The sequence below is a fragment of the Chaetodon trifascialis genome, chromosome 10, assembly GCF_039877785.1.
Source record: "Chaetodon trifascialis isolate fChaTrf1 chromosome 10, fChaTrf1.hap1, whole genome shotgun sequence".
NCBI lineage: Eukaryota > Metazoa > Chordata > Actinopteri > Chaetodontiformes > Chaetodontidae > Chaetodon > Chaetodon trifascialis.
Window position 1 is genome coordinate 741,754 of NC_092065.1, and position 25,057 is coordinate 766,810.

The following is a 25,057-nucleotide window of genomic DNA, read 5'->3' on the forward strand; positions in this document are numbered from 1 at the left end:
TACTTCATTTTTGACACAGGGCTCAAAGCCTTCAGTAAGGCCGGGGCCACATAGCACGCCTGCGCAGAGCGTAAGCGTGGCATTACGGCATGGTTTTCATTTCGGCGTCCATACAAACAGGTTACAGTGTCCACACTGTCGACATGAGCAGCATGAGAGTCGCACGAGTCCTGCGTGGCTGCTGCGGCGCATTAACTACAGATTCCAAGGCTTGCCGCAGTCAAATCAGTATCATGTGAGTATTTCACAGCGATTACAATGTCTGTATCTGCATATGTGACACACATGACGAGAAAATACACAATATGAGAGGGACAGAAGTTCTCCATCATCTCTACTCCTTTCCCTCTCTCCTACTCTCTCCTCCTGTAGCTCAGTCCCTGTTCCAGCGCATGTAAAGAAAAATTCCGTCATCATTTTTGTTGTCGATAATTATCAAACGCAAACTCCATGTAAACAGATGGAGCCGGCAGTTGCTGCGCCGCTGCAGACACGCAGATGAGACGCAGGATATGTGAACAGGAACACGTGCGAGAAATATAAGACAGATGTACACTTTGAGTCAGTTCCCGAGACCAATGTAGTAAGAAAATGATATTAAAACAATTTGAAATTACGTATTTGACTTTGCTCCAAATGCCTCGCCGCCGCCATCTTTCACGCATGCGCAGTTTGTAGAATCAATGTTATCTTCCACTCGATACATAATGCCTGTGACCTCGTGACGTAGTTTTGACAGTTATTTCACGCTTGTCAGATTCGTATTCATTCTGAAGGAAGCGTACGTCCATGAACTGCAATCCGTGTTTGTCATTTTGGAAAGTTGTAACTTTACGAGTTGCATTCTCACAGATAATTTATACACTGCATAATCTATGCATGATTTGACTTAAGAGTTTACAAATTTTTTATTTATGCACAACTACAGACTAACACGCACACATTTTTAATACGTGCACGATTTTTATGTGTGCACGCACGAAACTTTTGACAGTAACCTTACCCCATACAAGACTAATGCAGCAGGGCAGATAAGGGCAGGGAGGGAGTGAGAGAAAAAGCATCCGCCTCCGTTGAGAGCCAGAAGACAAAAATAGAAACAGAAAATGATGGTTTATTTCTGTAAGACAGTAGCCAAAACATAAGTTTTTAACATTTCTAAACATTTTGGTAAAATATCGTAGTTTGTGGACACATATTTAAATAGGCTATATTTACTTTATGTTAAGTTATATAATACCCTATACCCTAACAAGCATTGTATTGATGGCAAGAGCAGCACTGGGTACCTGGTCTGGAGGATTAAGATTATTCAGAGATGCACTGTCAAAGAGAGACGAGCATCATTTGGAGGTAACACTAATTGAACAAGATCAGTCATTGCCTTGTGAATCGATTACATGAAATTTCTTCATTTTAGTTCACCAGCGCTGAACACGGGGAAGATAACACAACATTGCATTACAATCCCATATCACATACTGTAACAACTGAGTATACTAAGAATATCTCTTCACATTAGTCAACGTATATTGGACGAGGTGGTGAGAAATTACTGCTCTTATCCTGCAGATGGCGAAATGTATTTGTGTTGAGGTACAAGGGTTGAGACATTGACGGTCAGCAGCTCCAGAACCGGAGATCAGTGCATATTTAAGATGCAGACACCCGTGGCTCACTAAGAGTTAACCATAAAGCACACAGCCCTACTCAACCTGCCAGAGTCCTTCATTCTGTTTTGCTGATAGATGGAGAAAACCTCTGTGACAGCACAGTCAAGCACACTAGGCTCCAGCCACGTCGTTTACATACTATCTCATGAACTTACATATTCTACAAGTAAATTTGCAGTAACAAGTCAGCTTTGGGTGGAAAAGTAAATAGTACATGGGTGGAACTCAACTTCATCTTTTATATAGTGTTAGTAACCCCCACAGAAACATACGGAGCCCCTCAAGGGACATGGGAGAAAAAAAAATTAAACGTTTCTAGTGAGCATGAAATACTTTCTGGTGCGCACCAGAAAGTATCTCGTGAGCACCAGAAAGTATCTCGTACTCACCAGAAAGTATCTTGTGCGCACTAGAAAGTATTGCACACATGCATGATGGCTGGGAGACCATCCACTGCATTTGGGTTTGTGTTTCTATGTGAAAATGACAGTACAGACACAATACTAATGTAATATTTACAAGAAAAAAACGCTAAAAAAACTCAAAAACCTCTAAAGCCTCTCACTCATCCACTGCTTGTCAACTCTGTCAGTTATCCCTCCCTCCCTCTCAGTGCTCCCTGCCATTACCGTAATGTGTCGCATATCAGCGCAAAGCTCTGCTTCTCAGCTTTCAGAATCCATCGGAATTACGTTGATAGCGCAAATGGTGACAGCAGCTGTACTAGAAGAGTTAAAGAAGCCATTAAAAGAATGACTGCAGAAATGGATTTATTCTCTTTCCTGAAAACACAAAATATACCTGATAGTGTCATCAACCAACTAAAAGATGATAAGGTAAAGATAAATGTTAACTTTAGTGACATAAAGTAAGCAAGACATGTCTGGCCTAATGATGCTAGTTTTCTCTACATGCTATTCTAATGTAATTTTTCGTTTTTGATGTGTGCCTTGCTTATTACAGATCGACATTAACGTCATAGATGTTATGACAGATGAGCTAGCTACGAATGCTGCACATCTACACAACCTCCAATGCTAAAGACGTAATACTTCTCTCTGATGCATCATCAGACTTCGAGCCCACAGATGAGAGGCCAATGAATGTAATCTATCTTCTGCCACATTTCTGTTATCAATACATCGGTCGTCAAGTGGGATCGGGACTAACATGTATTTCAGATTTTAAAATAAAAATAACAGATGGGATGAGGCTTAGAATTTATCTGGCCACAATGTGTTACAACTGACCTGTATAGATGTATAGTAGAACACAGAACATTAACTATCATCAAATCCTGGCCAGTCATGTTAATGTATCTACCTCAGCACCATGCGTAAACGTACACGTTGGCCTTTCTTAGTTTGGAGATGCACGTTTAGTTTCAGCTGCCTTGTGATGCTGCAGCCAGCTGTGGGCAACAGAGTATCAGTAGTGCTGTTTTTTTGAAATCCATACATTCAGTGACACCTGAACAGCAGTATTGTATGATTCAGACATTAATCTAACATTTATCAAACTTGCCTGAGTCATATTAATAGCTGTACTTATGAAAGAAGAGAAACGTATTTTATTTATCACATTACACAAGGTGTTAGTTGCACACTACATGCCATGCTTTCTGTGAAATTAGTTTTCTCCGCATTTATCCCATCCTCGGTCTGTCGATCCTCCGGGGGCAGACCAGGAGCAGTGGGCTGCCAGCCGACACCAACACCGACCCAGTATGACCCAGTATCACCATTGGTCAGGTTCTTGCGTGTTTTCAGTGGAAACTCCGAGTGAACACGGGGAGAACATGCAAACTCCACACACCACCCCTTTCAGCCCCCTTTCAGCAGCAGGCATCAAAGGCACCAGCGCTCACAGCGGCATTCGAACCAGGGACCTTCTAGCTGTGAGGCAACAATGTTACCACTTGTGCCACTTGTGCACCTGTGGCCTGTAGCACACACATGTGGAGCAGTTCTTGAGTTACCATGTACCTACAGCTCTTACCCTGAGTTTCATCAAGGGTTTGACAATGTCCTGTCTGGCGATTGCTTTACAAGAAGAAGAAGAAATGTACTTTTATTTATCACACATAGTTAGTTGCACACTTCCGTGCTTCCGTGAAATTATTTTCTCTGCATTTATCCCATCCTTGGTCTGTTGATCCTCCGCGGCAGACCAGGAGAGGTGGGCTGCCAGCTGCCAGCCGGTGCCCGGGGACCAGTTCCTTTCTGTCACCATTGGTCAGGTGGTGATCTTCTTGCATGTTTTTAGTGGGGGTTATTAAGGAGGAAACCCCGGGTGAACACGGGGAGAACATGCAAACTCCACACAGAAAGGCCCCCTTTTTTCCTCAAGCAGCAGGCACCGAGGGCATGGTGGAGGACACGCCACCAGCGCCCACAGCAGGATTCAAACCAATTGTGTAGTGAATGTAAGGGATCTCACACATGTTCCTCTTCTACTGACATTTTTATGGCATTTGTCTGAAACAAACTATTTCTACAGATTTGCATTTAAAAAACTTTATTTGTTCATTAATGTATTACAGCTAAGAAAAAATTGTTCCACAAGGAGAGGAGATATAATCAGATGCATAATCTGATGACATTGCTTTATTACACTTAAAACTGAAAAAACAGTTTTGACATTTTTTTGCTTTGGTTTTGTTATTTTATTACTGTTAATGATTTTGCTGTAGTATTTGTCAGCACACTGAGTTTTACATTTTCATATTATTATGTGCATGTTTTATGCAATTGTTATTAAGAAAGAAGTTCAGCATTTAACAAAATAATACCTGTTCGATGCATATACAGTACCATTTCAAATGGCTTCTCATGGCTGTTTTTGTTGGAGCCTCATATGGTAAACATACAGACAGTAACTGTCAAGAGCACAACATTGTTGAATAAAAATGTAATTCCTCTCTCATGTCCTGCCATGCTGTTTTTCTTTATTGTGATTTTGTTTGTCTCCTGTTCATGACTGATGTAAAGGCAAAGTAAAACATCTATGACAGTACTCCTATATGTTGTACAACAAATTTAAGTCTCTAATTCCAGCACAAATTACTGAGAAGAGCTAATATTCTGTCATTTGAAAAATCCCAGGTAATCCCAGACTGATTCAATGAAGCCTGTGCTTCATTACCTGAAGAGACAGAAGCAACTGAGACAACCTAAATCCACACAAGAACTGCTAAAAGTTATCCATGACAGGCAAAACCATCTGCCAAGTACCTTGAAAAACTGTGTGTACAATACCACTGCAAATGTTCTTAATGTCTGTAACAGTCAGTGTGCACATAGTGATAGATCAATACTTTTTCCAAGGAGAAATAATTCAAAATTCAAAATAAAGCTTCTACATAGTTCCTGGGAAAACTTTCCAATCGACAATGTTTGGTAAATAAAGCATGGCAGACTGCAGACGAATTGTCTGATCACGTGTTCAGTTTAGATGGATACAAATGTAGTTCCATCTCAAATTAGAGAGCAGATCTTATCTCATTCCTCAAATGCAGGAACAAATCCAATGTTTGATAAGCATCAGGTGGAAGATGCAGCTGTGACTCCACCATCAGAATGTTGCAGATATTGTAGATGTCTGTGTCACATGGCACTGCTGGTCCAAATGTGCAGTTACGCTGACACAACTGTACATCAGCTCTGTCCACTGGGGAAATGCAATCATCACTTGTGTAGAGTTCTGGGAACATGTACATGATTCGAGGTCGACCACTGGGTACCCTGTCAGTCTTCAATGGTCTGATGACATGTGAATCCCACACGTGGATGGTCTCATCTAATTCGTCCTTCACGTCATAGTTCCTTTTCTGTCTCATGCCCGCTTTCTGCAGCTGGTCACGAGCAAAGGTGTGAGCTGACTCCAGTAGAAACCTTGCTAGATGCGACGTAGAGTTTTTTGAGACCCCAAAGTGTCCTGCCCCAGTGGTTCCATGAGAGGCCTTTAACACCGTCCCTCTCAGTGCCCTGGGGACCACCACCTGCCACCTCTCCTCCCCTGTAGCTGGCTCCTTCCAGGCTCTCTGGAGCACTCCATCCTTCACCCGCAGAGCCTCAAACTTTGCAAACCGTCCCTTTGTTGCAGGCGAACAACCAGCGACCTCATTCCACTATGGTTTTTGTCCTGACTCCACCCACTGCAGCACTGGTCACAGCTCAGTATCCTGTTCCTGCTGTGCTCTCCAGTCAGCTGAGTCAACAGCCTGCACCTCTCTGCAGGCAGGCCCCTCTCCATCCTGCCCAGGGCTTTGCTCTCCCACACAGAGCTCTTTCTCACGGGCCTCTCTCTTTTCACAATATCGACAGCCATTGAGAGCACAGGAGCGCCGGGACATGGCGTCTGCATTGGCATGTCGTGTTCTGGCCCTGTATTCAACTTTGAAGATGTACGGCGCCAGTTCTTCCAGCCAGCGTGCAATCTGTCCTTCTGGCTCTCTGAAGGACATCAGCCACTGGAGGGCAGAGTGGTCAGTCCGGGCAGTGAAGGGCAGGCCACATAGATAGTACCTGAAGTGGGTCATTGCTCTCACAATAGCAAGGAGTTCTCTGCGTGTCACACAATAGCGGCATTCGGCTTTGTTGAAAGTCTTACAGAAGTATGCCACCACTTTCTCCTCCTCAGCCTCCACCTGGCTCAACACCGCCCCCATCCCGACATCAAAGACCTGTTCACACTCAGGTGTCCAGGTGAAATCAGAGTCTTTCTGCTGGAGGTGGAGCAGGGGCGCAGCAATGCATGAGACGCCACGCACAAAGCGCCTGCAGTAGGATGCCAGCCCAATGAAGCTCTTAAGTCAGGGCTGGGCAACCTGTTCCACAAAGGGCAGCTGTGGCTGCAGGTCTTCTTTCCAACCGCACCAGCACACCAGACTTGACTCATTCAATCAACTGATCTCACTCTTCAGACAGCAGCAGCACACCAGACTTGACTCATTCAATCAACTGATCTCACTCTTCAGACAGCTGATTCGTCAAACTGTGAGCTCTTGCTTGGTTGGAAAGAAGACCTGCAGCCACAGCGCCCCTTTGTGGAACAGGTTGCCCACCCCTGTCTTAAGCTCTCGCAGATTGGTGGGGACTGGCCAGTCTCTCACTGCCTGCACCTTCTCCCCCAACTCTGTGCCCCAGAAATTCCAGCTCCTTTCTCATGAAGCAGCACTTGTCGGGGTGAAGCTTCAGACTAGCTGCTGATATCCTCTGCCCGTCACAGGGCTGCCAAGGCTGTATGAAAGGAGCCCCCATGGATCAGTATGTCATCCAAGTAGACCAGACATTCCTGTCGGGGGATGCCAGCAAGCACCTTCTCAATCCAGTTCTAATGTGGCTGGGGCGTTGCACAGACCAAAAGGGAGGACTCAAAACTGCCACAATCCTCTGCCGGTACAGAAAGCGGTCTTTGGTCTGGCTGAGGGGCTGAGGGGCACCTGCCAATACCTGCTGCGTAGATCCGGTGAGGAGAACCAGGATGAGCCAGACACCAAGTCAAGAGACTCATTGATGCAGGGCAGGGGGTATGAGTCTTTCTTAATCATGCTGTTCAGTGGCTTGTAGTCGACACAGAACCTCATCTTTGGGCTCTTCTTTTTGTTGACCATCACAACACCTGAAGCCCATGGGCTATCAGATGGCTCAATGATGCCAGCTTTCAGCATCTCCTCAAAAGCGCTATCAGCAGCTGCCTGGTGCGCCAGGGGAAGGCGGCAGGGGCGTGCCTTGAAGGGCCGTGCATCACCGGTGTCGATGTCGTGCTGCACCATGTGTGTCAGACCCACGTCATCCTCTGACAGGGCAAAAATGTCCTTAAATTCCAGCAGCAACCACCACAGCTCGTCCTGCTGCCCTGGTTCCAAGTTGCCACTGTTGCGCTTCCACACCTCTCTTATTGCTGCCAGTCTGTCTGCCCCACAGGCCGCCAGTTGCTGGTCCAGGGTAGGGGGCTGCACATCAACTGGGGCCTGGGGTGGGGGGTCCGACCCATGATGCGCCTCCACAGCTCGCAAGGTTGGCGGGAGTGGTGTTGGGGTCGGAGTGGGGTGCACCATTTTCACTGGAAAGGCCAGTGTGTTCTTTACCAGGTCTAACACACAGCGGGCGGCCCGCAGGAAGTCCAACCCCAATATGCAGGGGTCCTGTACCACTGCAACCCACACTTTAAAGGTCACCGACCGCCCCCCCACTCAAAAAGTCACCACCCATCTCCCAAGCATATGTGCCAGCCCACCAGTCACTGTTTGCAGCTTTACTGTAGCAGGCTCCAAATGAACTCCCGCTGGGACCACATCGGGCCTTATCAGTGTTGCTGTGGAGCCAGTGTCGACAAGTGCTATGCACCGCGCTGCCATCAGGCTGATGGGGACGTGGCAAAAGTCTCCCACATGAGTCCAGCCAACCACCCTTGTAGACTCTGTGGCATCATCCTTTTCTGGGGGGAGTGGAGCCCCGCTCCCCTGTCTGTACAGCTGGGCTCCATCCCGAGGGGATGAGGTACTGTGGGACAGGGGGGCAGGAGTCTGCGTCGTCCCTCTTACACAGACCCCGGGACGTTTCCCTGAACACCAGCCCGCTTGGGGCACCGCACACTGATATGGCCAGGCTGGCCACACACCCAACACACAGGAGGGCCCTGGCAAGGGCTGGTCCTGCTGCGGTGTGGTTGCATTGACACAGCACGGATCACTTCAGTCAGCTCATCCACCCAAGCCGGCTTGTCCTTGTCCAGGCACTCCTGTGCTGCAGCCCGCACCGCAGGGCTGGCCTCGACGTAGTCACTCTGAGCAGCCCCCCCCCCCCCACGATCTCTCTCTCCAAGGCCAGCTCCAGTGCCTCCTGCAGAGTATGGGGGTGTGCCAGCTGTGTCTATATGTGCAGCTCTCTGGGAGTTATGGCCCAGATGAACTGGTCCCTGGACAACTCTCTCTGCACTTCAGTGGGCATGTGGGTGTACGCTCTCCTCGCCAGGGTTTCAATATCATTAGCCAGTACATAGAGCGGCTCCCTGGCCTGTCTCTGCCTGCTTGACAGCTCTGAGCGCAGAACACCAGGTTGGTTGGATTGTCCAAAACGCCGCTGTAGAGCACCGACTAAAGCCCCGTAGTCATCTCTGTCATCTGGAATAAGCAGCAGCAAGCATGTTGATGCTTCACCAGTAAGACACATGGCCAGTTGTAGCGTTTTACTGTCCTCTGACGAGCCTGCAGCCCTTGTCAATAGTTCAAATTGGGCAGGAAAGGCCTCCCAGTTCGCCTTACCAGAGTACTTGGGCGTCTTCACTTGGAGTTGGTTCCAGCGGGCGCCGCCATCTATGCTTACATCTGGCCCCACTAGGGTTGCCACCTTGGATTTGTGAAAAAAAGGGACACTTGACCAAATGTTTGGGCTGGAGGGCTCGGGCCTTATTACCAGTTCAGACTAGCCAAATTAATGCTATACGAAGTTGTAGGAGTCCCTGTTGCCTCTCTTATTGTACCTTTGTTTTCTTCTTGACACAGGTTGTCTATCTGACACAGATGTTCTTGAGTCTGTTGCATTTAATCTGGATGGACTCCTTGGCCTGCTGCTCCCATCTTCTACATTACATATAAATCGAAAAAACTGAGATTTTTGCCGGAAACACAATTGGCGGAAAAATGCTCTTCCTGGGTCGGCCGTACCCATTCAAACTCAGAAAGTGTTGCCCAGTGAGGATTGTAACGAGTGTATTGTTTTTTTCGTGCCAGTGGCTTACATGAATTTGCTCCTTCTCCTTCCTCGTCAGTCGTATCTCCTCCCATTTCAAATTAAGACGCCAAAACTTGGTGAAAAGAAGACGGACGCCTCACTCGGTGAGCTAAAGCCAGCATCAGCAGCTAGCTTCCTGGTTGCTTGTCTTAGGCTGGCAACATGCTCTGCAACATGACCAGACTCTGCATCACGCTCCGACGTACCAGCATAAGCATCGTCCATCATCTCTTCTTTGACTCTCAGGCGAGTGTCGGTCTTTCCCTGCCGCACTGCCATACCTCCGGTTGAAGAAGCAGAATTAGCCAGGTCTGCGTCAGCACACTCGCGGAGCTCAACAGGTCACTCCCGGTGTTTTACTTCGGACACCAATGTAGCATCCACCTGGATGTATGCAAAGATGAGAGCGTTGGATATAAAGCTTTTCTTTAATAAAGAACAGTTGTTGTCAGCCACAACTACGCCAAAAGAAAAAAACAATATCTGCAACGCAGTCTGTAACTCACTCTCCACTCTCTTCAGTCTCTCGTGTCTCTGCATCCATCAACACATACACACGGCACACACACCCGTCCCCTCGCTCTCTCATCCAACCACATACCTCCCTATTGAACATGTTCACAGACAGTCGGACATCACAGAACTCGACATGACATAACACACTAGAACATGACTGACTGTGTCACTGCAGGCTTGCTACAATACATTCATCCAGATAATTTTCCGGGAAAAGCCGTCAATGCAGCCATTGATACAGATACCAAATGGCTTCAGTTTGTCATAAGAGTCCAAGTGCCAAACATAATTGGGCCCTTTTGCAAAATAGCTTCTGCGATGAAGCCATCTCCTTCCTCTGAGTTCAACACCCCTCGGGTCAAGTTCCTTTAGAATTAAGCGTACCTCTTCTTTCTTGACGTGTAATCCATTATCCTTGCATTTTGTGTACATCCACCTATACCCACAGAGTTGGCCAGATGTTTGTAACTGTTCATGAATGAAATTACCTACGCGATCCAAAGTGATGTATCCCTTGCGCTGAAACAGACTACAAGACTTTAAAATTCATTTTAAATGTCTTTCAGATACAACATGACTGTGACGACTTGCAAGTAAAGCAGCAACGTCCTTATGATGAAGTCCCAAGTTAAAATATAGCTGAACTAACTCCTGTCATTTTCACACAGAAACACAAACCGAAATGTAGTGGATGGTCTCCCAGACATCATGCACGCATGCAATACCTTCTAGTGCGCACAAGATACTTTCTAGTGTGCACAAGATACTTTCTGGTGAGTACGAGATACTTTCTGGTGCGCACGAGATACTTTCTGGTGCGCACCAAAAAGTATTTTGTGCTCATTAGAAACGTTTAATTTTTTTTTTCTCCCATGTCCCTTTAGGGGCTCCGTAGAAACAGATAAACATTTGTCTGATTTTATTTGAGAAAAAAATTTGACATTTCATTTGTGCTGCAATAATTGTGACAGACTTGACACATACTGGCTATTAGCCATTCCTTACAAAAAAGAAGTATACCTCAAGTAAATTTTATTAAGTATACTTAAATAAAGCTTAAGTATATTTTTCCAAGTATACTTTATACAGCAAGTATACTTATATCAATGTACTAGTAGTATACTTCTAAGTGTACTTTTTCAATACTTCTTGGGACTAAATTGGCCCACTTTTAGTTTAGTTTATAAAAAGTATACTTTAAGTTTAAGTAAACTTTGAGTTTGAGTACACACACCACTTTTATATGCTGCTGATATAAATCTCACTGATTGGCATGTGATGTGCATTGTTTATGGAAACATCACTCATGATATACAGTCTCTAGAAGAGTATGATTCAACTTTTTCCCATGGTCTAGTGTTAAAAAGCAAATGAAAATTACAAATTGTAATATTGAATTGCAATACATGTAGAATCGCAATACATACTGAATCGGTACCAAAGTAGTGTGATAGTATCGTGATAGTATTGTTGTTGTTTGCCTGGGAGTGTACATGGTTGTCGGTATTGATGGTATTTTCCCATATTGTGTAGCATCAACCGAAGGACCATTCTGTGACAGTATATGGGTATTGTATTGATACTCAAATAACTAACACCTATCGACTTGAAATCCTGACATTGTCACCCAGTGCCCCCACTCGAGGTTGAACAGGATTTCATTCTGATGTTTGAAGAGAGTGTATCAGGCAAGCATCTGGCGAAGTGACCAACTAATATATCAACATCATGTATCATGTATAAGCATTCACTAGAATGAGAAAATGCATCCAAATTTTTGAATGGTACTGTATATTGAACAAAACCTCAAAACTAACAAAACTTCAGCCAGAAGGATCTTTAGATAGGGCTGGGGGATAATTCAATGTTATTGCTTTCAGGTGAATCATATCATGATGATATGAAGAAATTTTAATATCGTGGCACACATTTCTGCTGTCTAAATTGATGTTGATAAGCAAATTTTACGTAAAAATTCTCACAAACTGAGCTATGGTCAGAATATTTTTAAAATATTTAAGTTTTGTTTGACATCACACCTAACATTAACATTTGAGTCAATGAGATGAACATTAATTTGATTATTTGACATGGTTTTGCATACATGAACCATATTGTGATATATACTGATATATTAATTTAGGATAGGAACTTTTGATTATCATAGTATGAAGGAATCTCTGATTCAGTCTGTGTGTGTGTGTGTGTGTGTGTGTGTGTGTGTGTGTGTGTGTGTGTGTCCTTTTGCATTCCATTCAAGAGCCATTCGTCCGATCTGGTCTTGGTGGGTGTATTGCTGGGGACCCAAGAAAGTGCAGATTCAGTCAGATTTGGTGCTATTGGGAGAGGAGACACAAGTTCAATATTAAATTTTGAATTAACAAGCGAACAGGACTCTGTGCAGCAGAGAGTAATATTAAAACCATGTGATTTTAATCATTGTGTTTTTGTCCTCTCGGACTGGAAAAAACAAGATCATCTTGATGCCATCACTATCAGCACTCAACCCTATCTCCTGGCTGTTGGAGTGAGGAAGAATGCCAAAGAATGCACCAGTTTTTCATCATTCTTGACAAGAGTGCCCAGTGTTTCCCACAGATCAAGGATCTATTTGTGGTGGTGTTAAGATTAATAGATATACATAGTAATAACAGATATGAATAATAGCTTGTATTTAGTTTGTTTTTACTGGAGTATTTATTTAGTTTGTACTAGATATACAAGTATATTTACATTTATAGTGATGGAAGACTTGTCACTACTCCATGCGTTTCTTAAGCGTCTTATACCGTTTTAATAATACCCCGTGAGGTCCGGAACCTACCTCATCTTCAAGACGAGGTCTTTTCTTCTTTTGAAAATATTTTTCTTTACTCATCTGTGTAAAGGAGTGAACATCCAAGTTAATTACTAATGAGCAGAATTTAAGATTACGGCAGCAGCTCTGATGCCTGTCGGCTAACATACACTAACAGTTAATGTCTCTGCACATGTCTCAGCTTCCAGGTATGACACAGAAACAGGCTGATATAACATAATGAGTGGTTGTTCGGACCACTTTTGGGCTTATTTGGCCACTTTGTACTGGCACGTCTTACCTTCATCGTTCGAGCCAGGCCTCTTCCACCACGACTTTTTCTTCTGCATCTTATTAATTTATAGGCAGCGTTAAGGGGCCTTCACGTGATAAAGGCCTCTACACATGATCAGCGGTAAAAACGCTTTGCGCCGGCTGTCCCATTGTTTTCCTATGGAGAGAACGCTGGCGCCCGACTAAGCGGCACCGCTACCCTCGGCGTGGCGCACCGCTCGGATCTGCCGCTTACCGCTGCGCTCAAAGTTCAAATTACTTGAACTTTGACCTTGTTTGCCGCTGACCTTTCAAAGCGCAACCAATAAGATAACAGCTCCAGGCAGCGTTTACGAACTACCGTTAAGCTAAATACAATGCTAACGTTAGCTTAGCTGTTTGTGTACGTTCGCTATCACAGCTATCGCTGTCACTGCGTCTGCCTGGAATAGCGACTTCTACTACTACTACTACGCTACTGCAAGGGCCTTCTTTTGCGACAAACTCAGATACATTGTGTGTAATAATTTACAAACAACGATTAGCTTTCCAGAGTGAAAGGAAGTACTTGCGTTGCCTAGCAACGGTGAATCGCTCGCAATTGTTGATGACGTATACCTGAGCTCCACCGCCTCCGCTCAGCGCCTCTGCGCCCTACCTGGCAGTGAGCGAAGTAATGCATACCTCCACCCAGTGCGCCACAATTGTAACGACACGCGACATTCTCAAAGCAAACAGTCCGAAGGCGAGGTCGAGTCAAAAGCCGAAAAATGTATTTGTGGCGGCTAAAATTTATTCGTGGCGGGCCGCCCGTGTGGGAAACACTGGAGCCATACCGTGCATGTCAACCTCTTCTCTTGGTGCTTTGGGTGAACTGTTTAAGGCACATATTGTGTTTGGCACATCATACAACACCATCCTCCACGACATGTACATGTCCATCCAGACCACTGTGTACAATATTGATGTTGGCAAAGTCAAGGAGAGTCCTCGTGTTGCTGAAGTTAGGTCGAGCTTATTAGTGCTTGAAGTTTCTTCTCCGTCCGGCTGTCAACTAGTTCAAATATGCTTGTTAGGCATTTAGTTCACAGTTACTTGCCTGGAAAAAATCTTAGTTAGTTAAAAAGACTTGGTGTAGTGGAGAAAACTCTGTTCTATCTGGTAGGGGCTGGCTCAGGGTTTATCACCAGGTTCACACCAGGAGTGCCGGCCAGAGCACCACTTAAGGCCATTCAGAGCATGCATGAATAAAAACTGAGAGGCGGTTGTGATAATTTCTTCTTCCTTTACTGTGAGTATATGTGTGGTTTTCTACAAAAGGGAATAACAAATATAACTTAAAGAAGGACAATAAACATATCTATGAATAAACTCAATATATAACATAACACCACAGCAATCAAATGCAGTAAATAATAAACAAACATCTCCACAGCACACAGATTGCACAGAATCATGTAACTGTGAAGTCACCATCATTCAACATATTACTCTGGTAGCGGAACTAGCATGACGCTCTTATTGTGAAAGTAGCACTTTACTCGCGCTACTTCCGGTGACAGTTAGCGGTACATGTCGGCGATAAACGCAACTTTAAATTAGTTACGCCGCCTTTTAATGCAGCGACGACACCCTCTAAACTGAACTAAGACCAAACTATTAACATAAGTATAATGGCAGACAAACATATCGCTCGACATGCAATGCACAGGTTAGCTAGGTGGCTAGCTAGCAGGCACAGACAATGAGCCGACACAGCAAGCAATCAAAGTGATGCGGCTCCTGAACCGCCGTCTGTATCAGCCAATACAGGTTGTGTGCTACGACATAAACAGAAAACCTCAACACAGGTGGTACAATGGTGATCCTTACGTTGTCACTCACGCACACATGTCCCACACCGATGCTGGCTCCTGCACAATTCAAAGCTCACACACTCACTTTTTGCCACTGTGTGACGTCACTCACAACCCAACTTATTATCTGCGATGGACCCCCCCCACTCTCAGATAGCCAATCAGAACTAGATCTAACATTAACTGAAAGGTACATCAACAACAGTCAATACAATACACTGACAACTTTGGGGCCTTTTCTACACTTGGACTGTATGATAATTTTTCTGGTTTTAGAAAACATTTAAACACCAAACACACCGAGTATATTGACCAACAGGTTGACACTGATGGTAATTTAAGCAGTGCAGGAGAGCCAGTGAAAGCTATCGTAGATAAGATCGCCACAACATCTGAACTGTTGAGAAAGTCCAGTAGGAGTAGTCTAGTCCAGTCCAGTACTCTAGATATGTGTGCCACTGCTGTCGCACAACTCAAGACAGCTGGATAAGGTCAGTCTAATGTAAACACTTTTGTCTTATCCATGGAAGAAGTGTTTTTTGAAGTCTCAAAGACTCATAGTCAGGCTAAAGATACAGCTTTAGACAGGGTTCTAAAGGTGTTGCTCATAAATGAGCTGTGTTATTTCGAACCATTTGATGTTCAGATCAATTATGGAACTACAGATTCCTCCTTGTATGTTGTTTCATATTGCCATTTTATGCAGACCTAAGGTCAATGTTTTAAAGTGGTTTTGCATTTTACATGAGATATTTTAGCCTGACACAGTTGGGAGCTGAAAATAAAGTTGTTAAATGCATTATTATGTGGTAACTTGCGATTTTACTCACTTAATCGTATATTTGAAAAAACAATATTATTAAAATTTTGTTTGACACTACAAAAGCGTAAATTAAGTATAAAATTAACAGCAGAGATTTATTTTCACAAATAGTGTCAAGTTTCAGAGACACTGTCCAGTACTAATGAGTGTTAAAATCAGAGCTTGTTTTTCACAGCAAGAGAGTAAATTATCAACACACTAGTGTGTAACATCAACGTTTATCAGAGTTATTTGACCCTCCAGTGTTAACTTTTAATAACTCAATGCAGTGTAAATGAGTGTTGGAATTTAACTCAATCAGTTGATTTGTTATCACAGAAGAATCAATTATCAACACTACTGAGAATGATATTTACACTCTCCAGAGTTATTTAACTCGTAGTGTTAAGTTTATATAATACAATACAGTGTGAGTGTGAATTTTTTACTCTATTTAGCGTTAATTTAACTGTAAAATTTTAACACTAGCGCAAGAGTCAATTTAACACCAATTCCGAATGGGACCAAATACACTAGGGAATAGTGTTAAATTTAATTATTTGAGTGTTACTTTAACACTGCAAAATTTACTGTGTATAATAATGAATGGGAAGCCAGGGTCAAAACAAGTAGTGGGAGTGAGTCAAACACAGGCTAAATACTGGCTTACAGTACTTTTTTTTTTTTTTTACATTATTAGGGTAAAATAGACCACACTGTAACATGACATGAACTGTCTAACTTTTGTAGCAATTGCTCACAGTGGTGTCATTAGTCTCATTAAAGACTCCACTTAATATTAGGCCGCTAGTAAATGGGCTAAAGTGCGGTGTAAGAAATGGTTAATAATGCAAGTTAACTTTGAATTGCACATTTAGCGCTCTCAAGTTCAGTCTAGATTTCTCAGTAGGTAAAATTGTCGGCTACTTGCATGTTTTGTATTCACTGAAAAATGGCTTAATGACAACATCCCGGATTCCGCTATTCACTGGCTCTAATGTGCCCTACCCTTGATTAAGGGAGGGAAAACTTGCGGTGATGGAGATTGTGTTTACATCAGTGTGATATTGTGATAATAGTGCAGCTGATGCTCTGAATATGACACTGTCGGAGAAACAGAGTAAGTGAAAAGAAAAGTAGAGAGATAATGAAATCACAGAGCACCCTTATCAGGGCTCTCTGGAATGTTCCATGGCCGTGCAGGTGTCTTTGTAGCTGCTTCTTTGTGTGGCTTTATGTAATCTTACTGTTTGAACAAAGCCTTTAAACATGCATTCTCTTACAACCCATGTTTGAATGTTTTGCTATAATTGATAGATTGAATATTCTTATAATGACACTATGGTTTAATATATAATCTCACTATGATTTAATATAATCTCAAATGCACTTAATGACAATAGTATTGTGTGGTATGTCTTAAACATTATGATATGCATTCTTTGCTTTATAATAAAAGTTTGTAAAAAAATAAAAATAAAAAGAATGCATCCTTAGGATACACCTTTAATGTATCAATGCAAATCTGGGAAAGATAGGGAAATCCAAGGCAGAACAGCTGCCAAAAGATGACGTAATGGTGTAAAATTAAAGTGACCTTAGAAAAAAGAGAAGATGCCCCCAGGGCCATGGTAAACCAAGTACTGAACTGTATAAAAGACAGAGCACAGACCACTGTAAGTTGGAGTTCGCCAGGATTGCACGTTGTGCGTTTCTGAGTGTGTTCCCCTTTATTGTCGACAATAAAGTACTTTACTCCTTGGACCTCTGAATCCTGCTGATATTTATTGGACATCTTCAAGAAGATTTTTTTCTGAAACAATTGGACAGCTGCATTTGAGTGTTTGGGGCCTTTGTGGTTTATGCATTTGGCCTTCACTTTCCATGACATCATCAAGTGCTGACCTTTCTATCAGCTGAGGGGATTTACAGCCATTCTGTTGGTCACTGTTTACATTACCCCCAGTCCCAACAACTATGACAGAAAGGAAGCACTTGGTGAACTCTATCAGGCCATCAGTGAGCAACAGACAGCCCACCCAGACAGATTTCTCATTCTAGCTGGGGATTTCAACCATGCAGACCTTAAGACTGTGCTTCCAAAAACACACCAGCATGCTGATTTTCCAACAAGGGAAAATAATACTCTGGATATGGTTTACACAACCCACAAACAAGCATAAAAGGTGTCACCCCTCCCTGACTTCAGCCTCTGACCACATTACTTCCATGCTAAAACCTTATACAGACCATGGGTAAAAGTCATACCAGTGTGTCCAGGGGGTGCCACCTCTGCTGACTGGATGACAGGGGAGGTCCATGGGCTGCTGAAGGCCCAGAACACCACCTTTGGAGCACACAGCTGGTCTGTAAACAGCCAGAACCAAACCCACGGCATCATTAACAAAAAATTACCTGCCATTTCAGAGACAGCAGAGTCACACTGAGCATGTGGCAGGGTCTCAACGACTAATCTCAAAAACTTCTTTTTAAACTTTGATACAAAAAGCAGCACACAAAAGACTACAGCTGGAAAGACCACTTGTGCCTCCCTCCCCTCCCTCCTGGATATCTACAACATCTGCCACACCAGCAAAGCAATCAGCATTGTGGGATACTCAACTCATCCCTCACGTAGCCTGTATAACCTTCTACCATCTGGGAGAAGGTACTCGAGGCTCTGTGTGAGCCTCACTAGACTAAGTAACAGCTTCATCCACAAGGCTGTCAGAGTGCTGAACTCTCTCCCCTCTCTCCCACTGCTCCCTTCTGCCCCCAAAAAGGCTGGACTGAAATCCCCTCTACCACCACTCCTCATCACATACCACCCATTTCCAGCACCACCAAATTTATATAAGGAGACTGTAAAATAAAATAAAATTGATGAAGAAAGACCCACATGCAAAATCCAAAGCCTGATAACAAACACAGAACAAAGAAATACCGGCAAATCCCATCATGCCTTGCAAGCCACATCTAAGTGCCAGATTTGGCTGGAATTCAAATCCTGGCCATGATGTTATCAAGGATATAACCAGCTGTGCTCCCCACATCACCCTACCACTCCATTGCCATGTGAGTTGCTTAAGGAGGTGTACAGTTGCTAATCAAATGTTTGTATTTTCAGTAACATAGGCAACAGTCCTTCAACTTGCCTGCCGAATAACAGACTGTGTTCATTGAACACATTTGGTTCCTTGGAAAGATCAGCTGTTTGTCTGCAGCGACCCTGCAGAAGGAACACACAGAACAACCTACAAGGACCAACCTGCCATTAAACTATCGATGAAGTGAGGTAATGGCCATGTCACTGTCTGAGCTTGAAGAAATGCCAGATGCACCGACATGGATGAAAAATATGTTAAAGGCTCCCAAACCGATCACAGGTAAGAGGCTTTTGTCTGGGAAGAGACAATTAATGTAAGCTTCATCATAGTATAAACAATACTGGATTCTGATATCAACAGACCACCAAGTCCTTCCTTGATTGCTTGTGTCTGTGCACTCAGCACATTATACCGATTGTGCCCCACAATGTTGGGCCATATTTGTAGTATGTTAGTTCTGTCACTGCGGTGAAGCCAGTAAATGCACTTTATCAGACCAAGGCCACAGCTGGAATCTGACATTGTGGCACTGGAAGAATCCTTCTGGTGTTGTCAGTTTTTCCTGCAGTCACTGGTTTTGTTTCACAAAGCTCTTCCTACTTGGGCTTGCTTTTGCCTCTTCATCTTCCAACCTGGATATTCTTGTTTGTAAAAACAAATCTTGCTTCCGGGTCGCTGCTCCTGCGGCTGACCGGTCAGCTCACAGTGCAGCTGTTTTTGCATTTATAGTTCTGTTTTGCTTTTACTGTCTTGTTTGTGTAATTATTTATTTAATGCAAATAACTGCCTGTGTGTCTGTTTTTTAATTGCCCCTAGGGGACAAATGAAGTTTTATTGAATTGAACTGAATTGAATTGAATTGTTTCCACTTTGGTGATCCTGCTGCAGAGATTATTAACAGTTTTGTTCAGACTGGATACCATTTTTCGTTGGCCAGATTTTCAAGTATGGTTCAGAAGGTCAACTTAGCCACCCAATTTTCATTAGGAGGAATCAGTGATACAGCAAGTCTCCTGGCCATCTTAGGGGTTTCCTCAGAGTCAGGCAATGGCTTGCCACACTGACTATGAGACAGGTTGTGAGTTAAAATAAGAACTTTGCTGACTCATTCTGTTAAGGGCCTGAGGAAATGGCTGGACTCCAAGAGCAGAACAAAGACACTAAAGATTTGTATAACTAAAAGATTCATTGTCACAAAAAAGAGATGTTCTGTGTAAATCCAGAAAGGAGCAATCAGACAGATGTGGTGAGTCAGCAGGTTCTTCTGGTAGTGGACTCAATCTGGGCAGACTTGGCAGGTTTGAAACACGAGGAGATGATCTTGAGACACAATGAGAGCAGACTCACTTATAGGCAAGGCAGGAGCACAGAACAAGCACTTGGAGAACAGTGTGGCCAAGATGTGTTACCAGGCTAGTGAGTGCAACAATCTGGTGAATACTGGTGAAGAGATCCTGGTTTTATCCAATGGTTCATGAGTATGGATTGGCTGCAGCTGTCGTGGCTGATTGGCACGGGAGCAGGTGTAGATGAGCCATAATTGCCGGGAAGGACAGACACAAGGAGAGACTAACATGACACGAAGGGAGAGGAACAGGGAAACACAAGGAAAGGGAGGAGAATAGAGGCTTACTTGCACATCACACATCACATTCGCACAGTTGCAAAAAGCCTCTTACATCAATATTTGACAAGTTAGGGTGTATTTTCTAAAAAAATATTTAGGCTTAGATCAGAATAAGTATAGGTCCTTAACAGACAGGCCTTAGGTAAGTACCAATCATTCCCCCAGCCCAGGAAAGTACCGACCAGTCCAGGCAAGCTGTGATGTCACTGTGATACTAATATTCTTCTACTTTATTTTCAGAACTAAGTTCGGCTGGGACACTGATAGTTGCAGAACTCATCACCAAATGACCAGGTGGCCAGGTACTTGGCAACTGAGCAACAATAGACTCCAAGCAAAATATAATGGCAGATTCCCCATGTATGGTAAGAAGAAAAAAAATAAGGTTATGGGAGTAGAGATGAAATTCACTTGGGAGGTGCTTAGCAAAGGTATATAATACAGGAGAATCTGTTTGTGCTTCAGTGTCTGTGTTCATAAACCAGCCTCAGTTTTGCTGTATTGTATGCTTACACAGTGAAATATACCACAATTGCATCAGGCTCTACTTGACTCTTGGTGTTTCTTTATTCCCATCTGATTTGATAAAACAAGTGACTGAAGCAACATTAACAAACATTAGAAGTTATATGTTGTGGAGAGGTCTGAAGATCATCTGGCCTAACTGAAGACTTTTTCCATGACCTTCATTGGTGAGCCAGCCAGGAGGTGACCAGGAGTGGCCTTGGGACCTGGGCAGGGCATCTGCTGAACAGACACAGGCTCGCCACATAAGAGAGGTAAACAGAACCTATTTCCACAATCTGCGAACATTTTCTGGAACCAGACTGGACTGCACAGGCCCTGGGCACAGTCCTGTCCTTCCTCATTCCAAAGAAACAAAACCATAAGAGAATGCTAAAAACAGTATTACAACCCCAGAGTCTGGAATAATTATTTTTCCATGTCTATTTGGGCTAAATGTTTGTGTTTAGTGAACAGAATGTCTGCTTGCTCAGCTGTTAAATATGTGTCAAGGTCCAGACCAGGAAAAATTAAAAAGCTCTAGAGATGCAAAGTTTGTGCATGTGCTAAATTGTGTAGAGTACAGAATGGTAAAAGGAGAGTGAAAATGCGTATACAGTGTTGAGTTGAAATCATTTGGCTAATGTAAAATTGAGAAAGTTGTATTGTTTGGCTAATGTAAAATTATATTGTTTGGGCAATATCAAATCATATGGTGCGGAGAGATGGCCAACCTTAAAACATTTGGATAATTGTATAGTCAAGGTCCCAGAGGAGCCAATTAATGTTTGGCTTATCAAAGTTAGCAAAGAAAATTGCTATTGGTTGCTATTGTCTGTGTATAAAGCAAAACTGTAAAGAAATCTACTACATTTGATATAAAAGAGTAACATATTGCTTAGTGTATGGAAGAGAAGAAAGAAGGCAAGTAATTGGTGCAAATAAATGTCTACTCAGTTATTCGGGGATACAGAGTGTATGCAATATAGGAGACTGGTCGCTGGCTCAAGATCCAACAGACGGTGCATGAAAGCAGAGACTCTGGGTGCTAGTGCATAATCCTGATAAGATGAAAGAGAGAATATTCTTTTTTTTATAATCAACTGTTTATTTGAAAAAGGTGCAGAGTACACAATTATGAGCACAGTGAAAAATATTTTATGAAACGGTGGAAAAAAGAAAGAAAAAACAAGCAAACAAACAAAAACAAAAACAAAACAAAACAATCCTTAACCCCCCACCCCCACCCCATGGCGACAATGTCCCTCCCTTCCCTGGATAGTTCTGACATGATACTTTGATTACACCATCATATAAATATTACAGGTTGTACATCACATCACATAAAAATTAAAACAAAAAAGGAGGAGGAGAAAGCAGCAAATACATCAGTCCAACCTCTTTTTCACCTCTGAAATTGCCGAAGACCACATTCGAACAGTCTTAGCCTTCGCCCCATGCATCCTGGCGACGGATTGATCCATGTAAAGAATGTCCATATATGACAGGAGCCATTGTGTCTGGCTGAGGGTGTGTGGGGGTTTCCACCGTAGTGCTAACATGTTTTTGGCCGCTGTGAGGCCAGCAAAGAGAACATGTGATATAGGAGCTGATAGATCCAATGATGAAGTATCATTCAGAAGCAATAGTTTTGTACAATAGGGTACATTTTCGCCAGTTAGGTCTGACAAGACAGATGATACCAGTTTCCAGAATGCGACCACCCCCGGACACTCCCAGTACATATGCAAAAAAGAGCCCATTTGACCCAGTGAACATAGATCACAAGTTGGAGAGGGTACAAGTTTCGTAAGATGACGTTTCCTTGGGGTGAGGTATAATCTATGTATTAAATTAAAATGTATTAGCCTGTTATTGGGGTTTTTGGATGTGACCTCCAGATTGTCCCAAACTCTCATCCAGTCAATAACTCCATCCGAGAAATCGAGATCTCTCTCCCAAATCTGGTGAATAGCAAGGGGCTTGCATGATGCTCCTACTAACCGTTTATACAGTGTTGAAACTAAGCCTCTTGTCCTTGCACCCACATCCACTATTGTATGGAGCTCGTGTACGTCCAAAGGTTGCCCCCAAGGGACACCATACATGCGCATGGAGGACCAAAGTTGTAAGTAAAGAAAAAATGAAAACCCTGGCAGGTTGTAGGTTGCCCGTAAGTCTGTAAACGATCTGAGACCTTCATTATTACAAATGTCAGACAAAACATGTATACCTTTGTTACTCCATTGGTGATAAGAAAATGGTACTTTCCCAATTAAAAGAGCAAAGTTGTGAAAAACAGGACTGTGGGTGTGCCACTTTAGATGTGAGTGTGTAGCTTTCTCCACCAAAAGCCGTACTGAAAGAAGAGAGGACAAAAAAGGGCCTAACTTAGCTTTAGCATGTTTAAAAGACAAACTAGAATGCACCAGGTCTTGCAGACAATGAGGGGAAGCCAGATTTTCCTCTATTGCCCGCCAGGGCACTGAGATATTAGGGTCAAGCCAGATTGATAATGGGCGCAACACATATGCCCAAAAATAAATCTTAAAGTTGGGGACAGCTAAACCTCCGTTTCCCTGCCATGCTGCAGGGTAGCAAGATTTAAGTGGGGACGCTTGCCTTTCCAGATAAACTTTGTTACGAGCCCATGAATCTTGTCCCAATAACCCTTGGGTGGTGAGAGTGGCAGCATGCTTGAGAAAAAATTCACTCTGGGCAAAACATCCATTTTAACAATAGAGACATGCGCTTGCATAGAAAGTGGGAGAAGAGACCATCTATCCATGTCTGCTTCTATTCTATTCAAAATACCCTGGAAGTTCTTGGTGACAACTGAGTGTAAGGAGGCAAAGACATCTATTCCTAGATATTTAAATGACTTAACCACCGGAATATGGGCAGGCAGAGTGGATGGGTCAAGATACGAATTGAATGCCATTAATGAGGACTTGGACCAGTTAATTCGGTAGCCTGACAGACCACTGAACTCCCAAAATGTGCCCAACACGTGTGGTATGGATGTCGGAACCTTATCCATGTACAAAAGAATATCATCAGCAAATAAGGAGATACGGTGGGACGTGTTACAAAACTCTATAGGGGAGATAAGTGGGTGCCGCTTTATCGTTTGGGCAAGTGGCTCCAGTGAGAGAGCAAATAGGAGCGGCGAAAGCGGGCAACCCTGTCTCAAGCCCCTTGCAATTTTAAAAGAGGGTGAAATAATATTTGCAGTCTTGACCATAGCTGATGGGTTTGAGTACAGAACTTTGAAATGAAATGAAAGTTGTACCTAAGCCAAACTGGTCTAGCACCATCCAAAGATACTCTCTGCGTCTAGTGATAAGACTGCGCATGGAGAAGGAATATCTCTGGAGAAGTGCAGAACGTGAAGCAGTCTGCGCATATTGTCTGCGGCTTGGCGCGTCTTTATGAACCTGGATTGGTCATGGTGAACAAGTTTAGTCATATAGGTGTCGAGACGAGTGGCTAGAGTCTTTGCATATATTTTAATGTCAGCATTAAGGAGTGACAGTGGTCTGTAGCCTCCACACAGAGTGGGGTCTTTGTTAGGTTTAGGAAGGACTGTTATAATGGCTGAATTAGCGTCTTTATGGAAGCAGCCCTCATCAATGGCAGTGTTTATCATGTCTAACATGAAGCGGCCTAGAACATCCCAAAAGCTTATGTAGAACTCGGGAGGTATGCCATCTCAATCCGGTGATCTCCCCCTTCTCATCTTTTGCACAGTATCTTTCATTTCCTCCAAGGTTATCGGAGCTTGCAGCAGGCTAGATTCCTCATCATCCAGGGAGGGAAGGTCCAAATTCTGTAAAAATGTACTGCATTTATTCCTGTCTAAATTAATTTCCGAAGCATATAGTTCAGAGTAAAATTTACGAAATTCAGAATTAATTACTTTAGGGTCTGTGGTAACATCAGCAGAGTTACTCAGCCTTATGGCTGGTATGGTTTTAAATTTTTCATCCTGTTTCAATCTAAGTGCTAGGAGATGGCTGGGTCTGGGGCCGTTAAAATAATAGTTACGTCTAGTCTTCTGAATCAAAAATTCAGCTCGCCTTCTGAGAAGAGAATTTAGTTCCATACGTGAACTCCGGGTATTTTGGTCCCTGGTTTGTAAGAAGGATAACTGCTGCTGTTCAACC